General features: G+C 36.1%; 1 protein-coding gene across 1 annotated transcript in view; it reads right to left on the bottom strand.

Annotated features, from left to right (window-relative positions):
* MGAT4C (MGAT4 family member C) overlaps positions 1 to 12,205 on the bottom strand; it is a 54,660-nt gene that overhangs the window by 27,032 nt on the left and 15,423 nt on the right. The window contains exon 2 of the mRNA XM_027897603.1: positions 8,417 to 8,548. The gene's annotated coding sequence lies outside the window, so the exon portion shown is untranslated. The remainder of the gene's footprint in view (positions 1 to 8,416; positions 8,549 to 12,205) is intronic.

A 12,205-nucleotide genomic window follows, 5' to 3' on the forward strand; every position in this document is an offset into this window, starting at 1 on the left:
GTGCAAGGTTCCTTTGCACAACATGCCGTCCTTCAGATATGTCAAATGCGCCATCCAGCTTGGTGTCATCTGCAAACATGCTAAGGTACGCTTGATCCTTCTCTATTAATGAAGATATTAAATAACACTGGTCCCAGTATGGACCTCTGAGGGGCACCACTTGTCACAGATGTTCATCAGGACTGTGAGCCATTTACCATTACCCTCTGAACGCTATTGTGTATCCACTTTCTTATTCATCTAACAGTTCACTCATTGAAGGCTTAACAGAAGTCCAGATAAATGCCACCTGTAACCCTTCCCTAGTCCAGTGATGTAGTCAGTCCATCACAGAAGGCCACTAGGCTGGTCAGGTAGGATTTGCCCTTGGTGAAGCCATGGTGGTTGTCTCAAGTCACCTCCCTGTTCTCCATGTGCCTTAGCATAGCTTCTGGAGGATCTGTTCCATGATCTTCCCAGCCACAGAGGTGAGGTTGAGAGGTCAGTGGTTCACAGGGTCCTCCTTTCTACCCTTTCTAAAGACGGGTACAATGTTGCTCTTTTTGCAGTCACCTGAAACTTCATGATGGAGTGCCATGACTATTCAAATGTCATGCAAAGGGTCTTGGAAACTACATCAGCCAATTCTCTGAGAACTCTGGGATGCATCTCATGGAGTCCCATGGCTATGTGTACATTCAGATTCCTCAGGTGGTCATGGACCTGATCTTACTGTGGGAAGGACTTTGTTTCCCCAGTCCCCATCCTGCTATCCCCTCCAGAGGTGTGAGAAGTTGCCATTGAAGACTGAGATAAAAAAGTTGTTGAGTACCTCAGCCTTCTCCTTCTGTAACAATACTTTTCCACAACATTTTTCCAACTAGTTCATTATACTAAAACTCTGTTGGCTACTGTTGCTATTTTAAAAAAAAATGTTTGGAAAAAATGCCATTAACTCAAAATATTCCATCAAAAACATATGTCTAAAATTCATATTCCTGTCATATTTGCTGACAAGATGTTTTAATTAGGACAGCAACAAGCTATTTAGTAATATTTGGATATAATACTAGTTTAATTCACACTTTTCTGCTAAAGAAACCTACAACAGCTCTCTGTGAAATTAAAATACAGGACACTCGTGTCTTTGTTTAGGATCACCTTGCATTTTAATATTTTACACTGTTGAATATAAATAATCAATGAAAAGGTGAAAACTACTCTGGAAGGAAGGCACTGATTCATGACAAGACAGTTCTAATTTTAAGCAGGTATAGAACTAAGAAATTATTGCTTATATCTGTTGCTGTGAAAGTAATTTGCAATGAATAATTTATCTAACACATTTAACCTACTTTTAGAATTTTTTTTTAAACAGACAGAATAAATTATGAAACTTATTATATTTTAATTATTTTTATTTCTGGTATTTGATTTGAATAAAATTGTTGTCTGGGAATAATTATTATTTTTATAATATTTATTATTATTTCTCAGAGATACCATAAAATGTTTCTTTGTCCCATTGATAGGTATCTTAAAATTTCTTGCAGCAGTTTGAATTCTAAAACTCATATTTTGTATAAGTGCTGGATGTGTTATATTTAGTCAAAAGAATATTTATACAAAAGAAAGTGGAAAAATAAACTAAATTAAATATACATAAAAACTGGATTTATATGAACATTTATGATATTCCCTATATAGTTCTTATCACTCTGGAAAACACTCTTAAAGACTGAAAATAGAATTTGGAAATAGGATTGGGAAACATATGTTTGGTAAAATTTTTCTTTAATATTGCAGGTTAAAAGGGTTGTTTTGTTTGTTTGAATCTTTGAATCTTCCTGTACTGTGTTTTTTAGCATTACAATTTCTACTTTTAATTGCTGAAAGTAAAATCATCAGTTCTTTTTAATTCTAAATGTACAACCAAATGGTTAACTTTGCTCCAAAAAGAGATGTGACAGTAAACTAAACCTGTATTTTCTCTTGTTGAGAAGGAAAGAATATTCAAAGAGCTGGCTGATATCTTTGCAAAACCTATCTTGATTTTTGAGCAGTCTTGGGAATTTGGAGGTGTCCCAGTTGACTGGAAGGTGGTGAATGTTGTACTGATTTTCAAGAAGGGCTAGAAGGAGGAACCTGGAAACTACAGGCATGTCAGTCTCACTGCAGTGCCTGATAAAGTTATGAAGATTATTCTGAGACAAACTGAAAACCGTGAAAGACAGTCACTGATCACAGCCAGCACAGCTTCACGAAAGTCCTGCTTATCAAACCCAGTTTCCTTGTATGACAAGGTAACCCACCTAGCTGATCAGGGGAAGCCAGCTGATGTAATCCTTTTGGATTTCAGTAAAGCTGTCTCACACAGGATCCTTCTGGACAAAATGTCCATCACACTGGCAGACGAGGCGAGTGCAGAGGGTAACAGTGAATGGGGTAACATCAGATCGGCGACTTGTCACTAGTGGAGTTCCACAGGGCTCCATCTTAGGCGCTGTACTCTTCAGCATCTTCATAGATGACTTGGATACAGGATTGGAAGGGATACTAAGCAGGTTTGCAGATGACACAAAACTGTGGGGAGCTGTTGACTCCCTGGAAGGCAGGGAGGCCCTGCAGAGATACCTCAGCAAATGGGGGAATGGGCAATCACCAACCATATGAAGTTCAACAAGGGAAAGTGTTGGATTCTGCACCTGGAATGGGGCTACCCTGGATGTCCATACAGACTGGGTAATGAAACATTGGAAAGCAGTGCCATGGAAAGTGAGCTGGGAGTCCTGGTTGATGGCAAGTTGAACATGAGTCAGCAGTGCCCTGGTGGCCAGGAGGGCCAACCATGTCCTGGGGGCATCAGGCAAAGCATCACCAATTGGTCAAGGGAGGGGATTGTCCTGCTCTGCTCTGCACTGGTGTGACCTCAACTTGAATATTGTGTGCAGTTTTGGGCACTGCAATATAGGAAAGGTATTAAGCTGTTAGAGATCATCCAAAGGAGGGCAACAAAGATGATGACGGACCTTGAGAGGAAGCCATATGAGGAGCAGCTGGGGTTACTTGGTCTGTTCATCCTGGAGAAGAGGAGACTGAGGGGAGACCTCACTGCAGTCTACAACCTCCTCTTGAAGGGAAGAGGAGGGGCAGGCAACCATCTGTTCTCTGTGGTGGCTGGTGGTTGGACTCGAGAAAATGGCCTGAAGTTGTGTCACAACAGGTTTAGGTTGGATATTAGGAAAAGGTTCTTCACCCAAAGGGTGTTTGGGCACTGGAACAGGCTCCCTAGGGAAGTGGTCACAGCAGCAAGCCTGACAGAGTTCAAGAAGCATTTGGACTACACTCTCAGGCACATGGTGTGACTGTTGAGGATGATCCTGTGCAGGGCAGGAGTTGAACTCGATGATCCTTGTGGATCCCTTCCAACTCAGCATATTCTGTAATTCTGTGAAACTGAGGGCAGGTGTCCCACTGTGATTAATCAAGTTTGTTAAAGATAATCTTGTTAAAGCTGACCACTGTTTTTTTTAGCCCAAATTTCTTAAAAGCCTGAGTAATATCTTTGAATGGAAAAAAATAAGCATTGAGAATTGAAAATTGGTAAATCCCTCAATATTCAAGGCTCAGATTGGACACTTTCTCTTTAGAAGCTTATTTGTAGGCTTTTCTAAGTGCAAATAAGTAAAAAATATGCAAATACATACACGAGGTAATTAATTCAGCAATCATACTGATAAAAGATCAGGTGAACTAGCAGATCTTTTGGACTGACTGTTGGTCAATTAGTCTCTTCCATGTAGTCAAGCTGAAATACATTATTCTATTTGCTTAAGTGGACAAGAGAGAGAGAAAAAAGTCTATATTGCTCTTTGCTGGAGAAAACTAAATTTATCAAAAAGTTTCCACTTTTGTTTTATAACTTTATGAAATAGATAATTATTTCTGAGATTTTTGCCTGACCTCTCCATACTTTCAAATCTGTGTATGTTGGATGTTGGCTTGTAAGCCTCCTACTTGTACTGAATTTTGTTTATAAATGACTCCATATTTTTATAGAATACAATCACAGAAATTACTACTTATGAAATGCATATTGAGAAACAGAAATATTTTGGAAAATAAAGAGAAAGTCTGTAGGTGACGTATGAGCTGAGTTTTTGGTCTGATGAAATTCTATTGTATATATAAGGAACAATTCTGTCTCCCTGTACAAAAAGAGTTCTACATCCCTAAAATAAATTACCTTTGAGATTGAATGAAAAGGAGAGCATTTTTGTGAGTGTTTATGGTTTTAACCAAGAAAAATGGGTCATGGGAGTTATTTTTCTATCATACAAAAATCGATATTTTAATTCAGAATTATTACAACGAGAATAAGCTTTATTTTTCTCTGTCATCTTACAGTGTAGCTCAAAATTTTGATAGCTGTGAATCAGGGACTTGATGTTATTATTTCAAAGGCGAGATCTAGACCACAAAGTAAAAGATAAGAAATAAAGGAAGAAAAGACATGAGATAGGTAGAAGCTGGAGAGAAGCAGAAAATGTACTTTGATTAACTGAAAGGTTAAGTAATGAAAGACTTCCTCTGCACATCATACTGTTAATTAGAAAGTCTGAGCAATGTGTGATTTCATTTAACGCTGTGCAAAAGGCCAACATGACATGATAAACTGCTTGATTCTTTATGTGTTTGTGAAACATATGACTTGGTGTTTCATTTTATTCTGGAGTAAAAGTAAGCTCCTTTTCTTTTTTCCTTTCTTCTTTTCTTTTTCTTTTTTTTTTCCTTTTTTTTTTTTTTTTTTTTTTTTTTTTTTTTTTTTTTTTTTTTTTTTTTTTTTTTTTTTTTTTTTTTTTTTTTTTAGACAAAATAAAAGGGTAAAAAATGAGAGTTTGGTTAATAAATGAGATTTTGGTAGAGATGAGACCAATTAGATACCATGGGCTAGTGTTCTCACTCACCACTACCACCTTAGCTCTGATCTGTGAAGCACACTGGGCACAAGACAGAACTGTGCTGTATAATAGGGTTTCTGGAATATTTTGGTGTCTTCTACAAAACAGTAAGTCCCCTTGAAACTTACATTTCTTTTCCAGTGTTTTGAGAAAAGTGGTGTTCTCATAAGAATGAAAAGTAAAATGTTGAAAGTGTTCTACAACAATTGGGCTTCCAGTAGAATGACAGACTTTCCTGCTTATGTCTGACCAGAAACTCCTCACTCCTCATAACTCTTGGAAACACTTTCAGCAAACTATCACATGGGAAGTGTGTGTCAACAAGAATGTGTGTGGAGCCTAGAAACCACATCAACTTTAGAACCTCCTGGGTGTACCGCAGAGACTGAAGGACTGTCAAATTTGTGATTTACAAGGAGCTACAGAAATGGACAGAAAAGACACAGTATCAGATAGTGAGTTTGATGGAGTGTGGGGCTGAAAGATCATGAGATTTGAGTCCTCATTGTTGGTGGAAGTTTAAATTTAACAGGGAATTTTGATGGTAAATATTTTGATAGAATAATCAAGAAGACAGACTGGAATTACCAAAGTATTATCAGGTCTGGACAAGACTTAAAACCAAGAATTAAGTCCTGTGTCACTGTCCCCCCCATTTTTAACTTCGAAGCAGTAACGTTGAAGCTCGCTGACAGAGCAGAAAGAGCAATGTATTCAATGATTAGGAAAGAATTAATCCTTTGGTTTAGTCATCCAAAAATTATTCATGGAATCTATGCTGTTTGCAGAGGTACTCACGATAAAGTAATTAAATTTATGCTAAGATAGCTGTTTAAGAAATGTGCTCTGAATAGCCAGACTGTGTCTTTCCATTTATTCTACTTTTTTAAGAGTAAAGCTAGGTAGGATGACTCCTGCCTTTAGATACTGATGTAGTTTTTGAGAGGTCTAGGCAAGAAGAAACATTTTCTCCAGATTTTATTTTAAGCAGATTGATAGAATCCCATCACAGGAGTAAGCAAAAGAACATGGAAGTAATAACTACATGGCAAGAGGTATGAGTCAAGTAGGAGGAAAAATGCAAAGTCTTCCTAGTGTTATATGATTAATTTTCCAAGGACATAAAAATCCACACTGTCACAGACTACTAATAGAGACAGCTTATTGTTCTTCATGGACTTTTAGCTTGACCTGTTCTTATGTAATTACTTTTATTTTTCATTGCTAAGTCAGGAGACACATTCCTACTTATGTTGCTGTACGGATAATTCATTAAAATCTACCCTGCACAGGTTAACATTAATTTGGAAAAAAAAAGCCTTTGGCCCAATAGTTGCTATTATTTAACTAACCCATGTTAATAGCAGTTAACTAAAGAAGAAATAAATTAAGAAGTACAGGGTAGTGAAACAAGGAAGAAAAAATAAAATATCTGTCAACCAAAAAAAAAAAAAAAGTCCACTCAGTCCTCCAGCCTTTGGGACAGAAGTTTTGACCCAATTTAGTTTAATATAAGCAAGCCCCAAAAGCATAGCCAAAAAAAAAGTACTGGAAAGAAAGAGGGAATTATTACTTCCCACTCCCCTTAAATCCCCAAATAACAGGGTGTAGTCAAAAACTAGAGGTCTCTTAACAGCTTCTCCTGTAACACACATTGTAATCACCAAGACAGCTAGCTGGTTAATAATCTTTTCCCTGTTGAGGTAGAAGATTACAAATGAAGTCATAATTTTCTTTCTCCTTCCTTCTAGTTCCATGTGTTCTGCAGAGTAATGTGATAGTAGGAGAAATACAAGGAAATGGCATAATGGCAATCAGTTCTGCTTTTGACAACAAAATTACTGAAAAATGTATAAAGCTGTTAAATAAACTTGGACCATTAAATAAAAAATTTAGGCTCTTTCTCTGGTCTGAAAAATGACATATTCTAACCTGAACAGACAAAATATTTTTTACAGTACATCATTTCTGATGGAGTTCACATAAAAGAAATAGGTTAGACTGTGAAAGCCTAACCAGTAGTCACAAACATATCTAATTCCCTAAGCTTTTATCATTAATATTTTATCATCCTCACTGATACGCTCAATCTTGAAGAAAAATGTGACACAACTATAGAATTTATCTGTATCAAACAGAAGGTAAAATGCAAAGTACAATAGAGATGTCAAAGCACAGTATTGACTTTGCTCACTGTTAGCTGAAACTGCGTGGAGTGTTTTATTTGAACAGTAGAAACAATATTAGCATATACCAGTATGATGGCATGTCCATTAGAGAAAAATATGATGAATGCTATTTGTAGGAAGGTATTTTTTTATATTCCTTGTATATTGTTGTTCCGTAAAGTAACATCCATTTGCTTTGCTGAAGATTTCTGTAGGAATTATTTCCAGTTTAACCTATCAAGATTTTTGGTTTATCAACATTAGAAAAAATATAAAAAGGAAATTATTCTTTTTCTACATTCACTGATGAATCTCAATAATGCATCAAGGTGCATTTGCTATGGTAAAGACACTTGAGGAGGCCATACCATTTAAATAGTTTGGTAGGTGAATCTGCTTATATTAGCGAAATGGAAAAATACAAGAAGAGAATAACTGTATTGTGATCTCCAGTAACTCTATCAGTTCTGCTGAGGTATAGTAGGAATAACACATTTGCCTATGGTAAAGGGGAAACAATGAATTTACATAGAAAAAAAATATGAACTATATTTCCATGAATACATGTTGGTCATACAAGCCTGACCGTGAATCACCCTTTGATGGTAATGTGAGATTTAAAGACCACTGGAACAATCCTTAAGTGAAGTTCCTTGCTTGTCCTGCCTAGGCTGTGTTTGATTCAGGTCACAAGGACACAAATATATAATTTGCAGACAATTCAGAGCAAACAAAGGTGCAACTACTTATCAGACCAAAATAAGCCCTGAAAATGAGACTGTGCTTTGTGAGACACCTCTCTCTCGCCTGTCACCTACATAGGAGAAAATCAGCTTCATCCTCATCCGTTTTTAGCACAGTATGTTGGTGTGATATGGAGCAGCTCCTGAAAGTCCAAAGACACTAATTCTCCAGGATGCTTATCTGGATATACTGCCCTTGTGACAGCAGCTGACTCTTTATACCTTTTCTGTCTTACTTCATTTCCACAGTAAGATAAAAGTGCTGGTTGGAGGGGTTGTCAATGGAGTTCATTTAGGTCTGTTCCTACTTGGAATTGGGCTATAATCAACACTAGAAGAGTCAGCTGTGGCTTTGTCTAGCCAAGGCTTGAAAATCTCCACAAGCATTCCACAACCTTTCTGGGTAGTCTGCTCCAGTGCTCCACTGCCCTTCAGTAGATTTTTCTTGCCCACATGTCTAATCTGAAACTCTCAGGCTTTAATCTTTAACATTAGTGGAGAACTAAAGCTACCATTGTGTTACCTCTTATTAAATATGGAAAGAAAAAATAATAAAAACACTTACAACATTTCATTTGTGCCACCAGATGCAGGAACTGAAAACTTTCAGTGCAAAGGTATCTCACAACAGCTCATAAGAAAGACATGGAAACTCTCCTAGTAGAATACCTTACTATCTGAAGATCCAAGCCAGAAACTGAAAGAGAAGAAATAAAAATACATTTTTTAAATCTTATCAACTTTATAAGGGACAACTGTAATAACTACTACCATTTTAGTTCAATGGGAAAGATATTCCATTATCTATAATACAATTAAAATTCAAATGGTATTCAGCCTATATTTTGGAATCTGATAATTAACACTCAGTATTACCAATGATCAATTAAACGCACATCCTTATATCACAACATCAACATTAGTTTAAAATTCATATCTGGAAAGAAATAAGAAGTGCAAAGGAAAAGATGGAAGGCAAATCACAGTCAGAAGTGTGCTATACCTTACTCGAATGAATGTAACTGGATGAAAACCTGATTGTAAATCTCCAATGAATCAGTAATGTTTCCATCAAAAGTAAATTAGATTATCCTAATTCTGAAAGCATTATTAAACAACTATAAAAAGGGGAATATGAGAAACATATTTCTTACAGACCTAGCAGTTGTTCTATGACATGTTGAGGGGAGGGGAGGAGCAGGGAGGGACGAGAAGGGAAGGGAAGGGGCATGAACCAAGAGGTTCGTGTTGCTCAGACTCAGCCAGCTCTAGTTACAACTGGGGAAAGGGTCCAGTGTCTTTGAAAAACTGTTAACCTCTTAATCTGGGGCAATGTTACCACACACAATTTCCTACTCATTAACACCACTATATATCTGCTGTTAAAATGAAAGAATGTTTTTCCTATGCTGAAATGAGAAATTATAGTCTAACCTAAAATTATAGTTTTATAACTTCCCAGTGTTGGAACAAATTCAGCATAGGGGTGCAGTACAAAGAGAAATGATTCAGTCTGTCCTTTGCCATTAAATCCGTAGTGATGTTACTTGTTAAAAACAAAATTTGAATTGACAGATAGATTGCTTCTGTGATTCCTCCACATACTGAAGTACCCTTTAGTCTTCAGAACAAAATGAAGTCTGAGCAGACAGCATAAATCCCACTTTAAAAGTAGCAGAGAAAATTGCAAAAAAGGATAAATTATTATATTATTATAGACATATATTTTGGTCAATAGTATATTTGCTTATACTGTGGGGAACTTAATACAGCTATAAAAAGAGAGCTGTTAAATTATAGGCGATAATAATGTTGATAACAATAACAATAATAATACAAAAGAGAGAATGTCAAACTGCCAGCAGAAAAAAAAGTCAGAACATAATTTGGAAAAGCAGAATTCGTTTCTAAATTACATGCATCCTCAGGCTCTTAGCAATGAAAATCATCTCAGCACTAAGGGAGTATGGAGTAAAGATTCTTACAGTGTCAGCTAGTAATAGCCTTATCTTCAGCAGTTTATCACACGGTTGTGCATGTGCATATGAGTTAAAAATGGGGAAAAATATTAAAAAAGGAGAATGTGCAGAAGTCCAACTCTAGTCACTAAAAAATAATTAATGCATAATTTAAAACTGATGTCTGACATTTATATATTGCGTTACTTCCACTATATGACAGCAATATTCTCCTCGGTTAATAGCAGTTCTAGCTCCTGGCACATCTCAGAAAGAAGTGACTTCTTACTGAGGAGTTTCTTCTTCTGATAAAAGGAAAGGAACAACATGAACCAAACTGACCAAAGAGTGGATTGGTCAAAATTATACTACTCCTTTTTTCCCTTTTGGAGAAGACTGAAAGACTATGGAAATTACCACAGATCCACTGAAATCACCTTTATCTGCCATCTCAGGAATTGTTCTTCAGTTTAAGTTTCCCTCCCCCAGATTCATTTTTCATATCAATCAGCAAAGAAAAGGAAGGTAAAGCATAAGTGCTCTTTCTTAAATTCTCACTAGTTACAGATCAAAAACTCATTGATTTTTGTATAAGCTACTGAAAATAGTGACTCAGAATCATTTATGGAAATTATTCTTAAGTGTTTTTTTTTACTATCTTAGATTTTCATACATTGCCTGTCCATAATATATTGTCCCCAGATTCCTTTGCGCTAAGGGCAGTATCTTACAATTGACAGATGTTCTTACAATTGACAGGTGTTCTAGGACTGTGCTGGAAGGGAGTTCACACCAATGTTCTCTATAATCTTTAAAATAATTATCAAGGATATTTTTCTTTTTCAAGTACTCCTATGGATGATAGGCAAGCCTTTCTCTGTGACACATTTTTACAGTGCTTATTCTTTAATACCTTGAAACCTAGCAAGAGCCTTTTATGGCACACATCTCCTTTAGTCATCTGCCAGTAATGAATGTTGGCAGTTGCTCTGAAACCCATTCATTGAACCTGTACCATTTCTAGAGCAAAGCTCTGTTTGATGTGAGGGACACTGTGCCAAGTCAGCCTGTATTTGTACTGTGCAGTCACTGCTCTTGTTTCCCAGTGGGAATCTCCAGGGCTTCCTAAGGATTTAAGAAAAGAAAGCAGAGGATGGAAATGGGCTGTTTTTACATAGATTCATCTCTTTTAGTAAAGGCACTTTCTAAAGTGTAAATTGAAGGAACATTTTCCAGAGGCATCAAGTATAACCGTTAAAGAAATTTATAAATGTATTCCTAAAGATATTAAATTTGCCTAGTGAAATCTATGAATCTATGTAAGTCTAGATAAATAAAATAAAGAAATAAAAGTGTATGTGTGTGTGTGTGTATATATGTATAAAATTCTTTACATTTAGCAGCTGATACCACCTTTGATTGTTTTTCATAGTAATACTGAAATTTTCATGTCTGCTATATGGGCTGCAGTATTTAAAATCTTACCTGAATGGTTTGAAGAACTAATTTAACATGAATTCTAATTGTCCTGGACTTCAAAACTGGTTCATAACATAATTTTAAGAAATATTCTTTTTGCATATCTGAATAAATAAATGCTTGCTAATGCAAGCATGTGGGACTTACCCTTAGAATTTAGTAAGAGGTTCTTAGCAAGTTAAACTTGTAATTTCATAAAACCTTACCTTTATCTTCCATTTTCATTCAAATGTAAGTTCTAACACCCATTTACATTCTTTCTTTTTCCTTTTTAATATTATTCTTTGGTTTTACACAGCCACTGTATGAATTTACACAGCAGAACAAGTGCAGTCAGTGCCTGTCAAAACAGTTTAATTTTTTCAGTCATCTGTACTATTCATTTAGAAAAATGAATTTCTACTAATTGTTATTGCATTATGCATTCAAATATTAAAGAGGATTTTCATATATGTGCTCAAATCAAACCACTCCGTTTTTTTCTCAAATTCAGCAGAAATGCAAACAAGACAATATATTTATCATTCAGAAGGACATAGCACAAAAAACGACTCTTTCTCATTTATTGGGGCAGGAAAGACAATTCCTTCCTGCAGATTGAATATGTTATTCCAGTGCTAATCTTGTGTAAATGTCAGAACTAGTTTCCTAGAAGTGTGGTGTGGGTTTAAGGGTTGTTGAAAATCAGAAAACCCTGCAAACCCAATCTGAACCTCTAAATATTTCCTAAGGACAAACTTCATAAACTTTAAAAAAAAAAATTTAGTTCTCTTTCCTCAAATTCAACTATTAGAGCCAGGTGAGCAGCTATAGTGCTTTGTAGTGCCATAAAGATACACAAGTAAGCTAGTCACTTCATGGCATGTTGTGCTGGGAAAAGGTCTAAATGGCCAATGAAATCATTTAGAAACAGGCCA

Source organism: Empidonax traillii, unplaced genomic scaffold, assembly GCF_003031625.1.
Source record: "Empidonax traillii isolate 1590-97213 ecotype Southwest subspecies unplaced genomic scaffold, ASM303162v1 scaffold551:size421405, whole genome shotgun sequence".
NCBI lineage: Eukaryota > Metazoa > Chordata > Aves > Passeriformes > Tyrannidae > Empidonax > Empidonax traillii.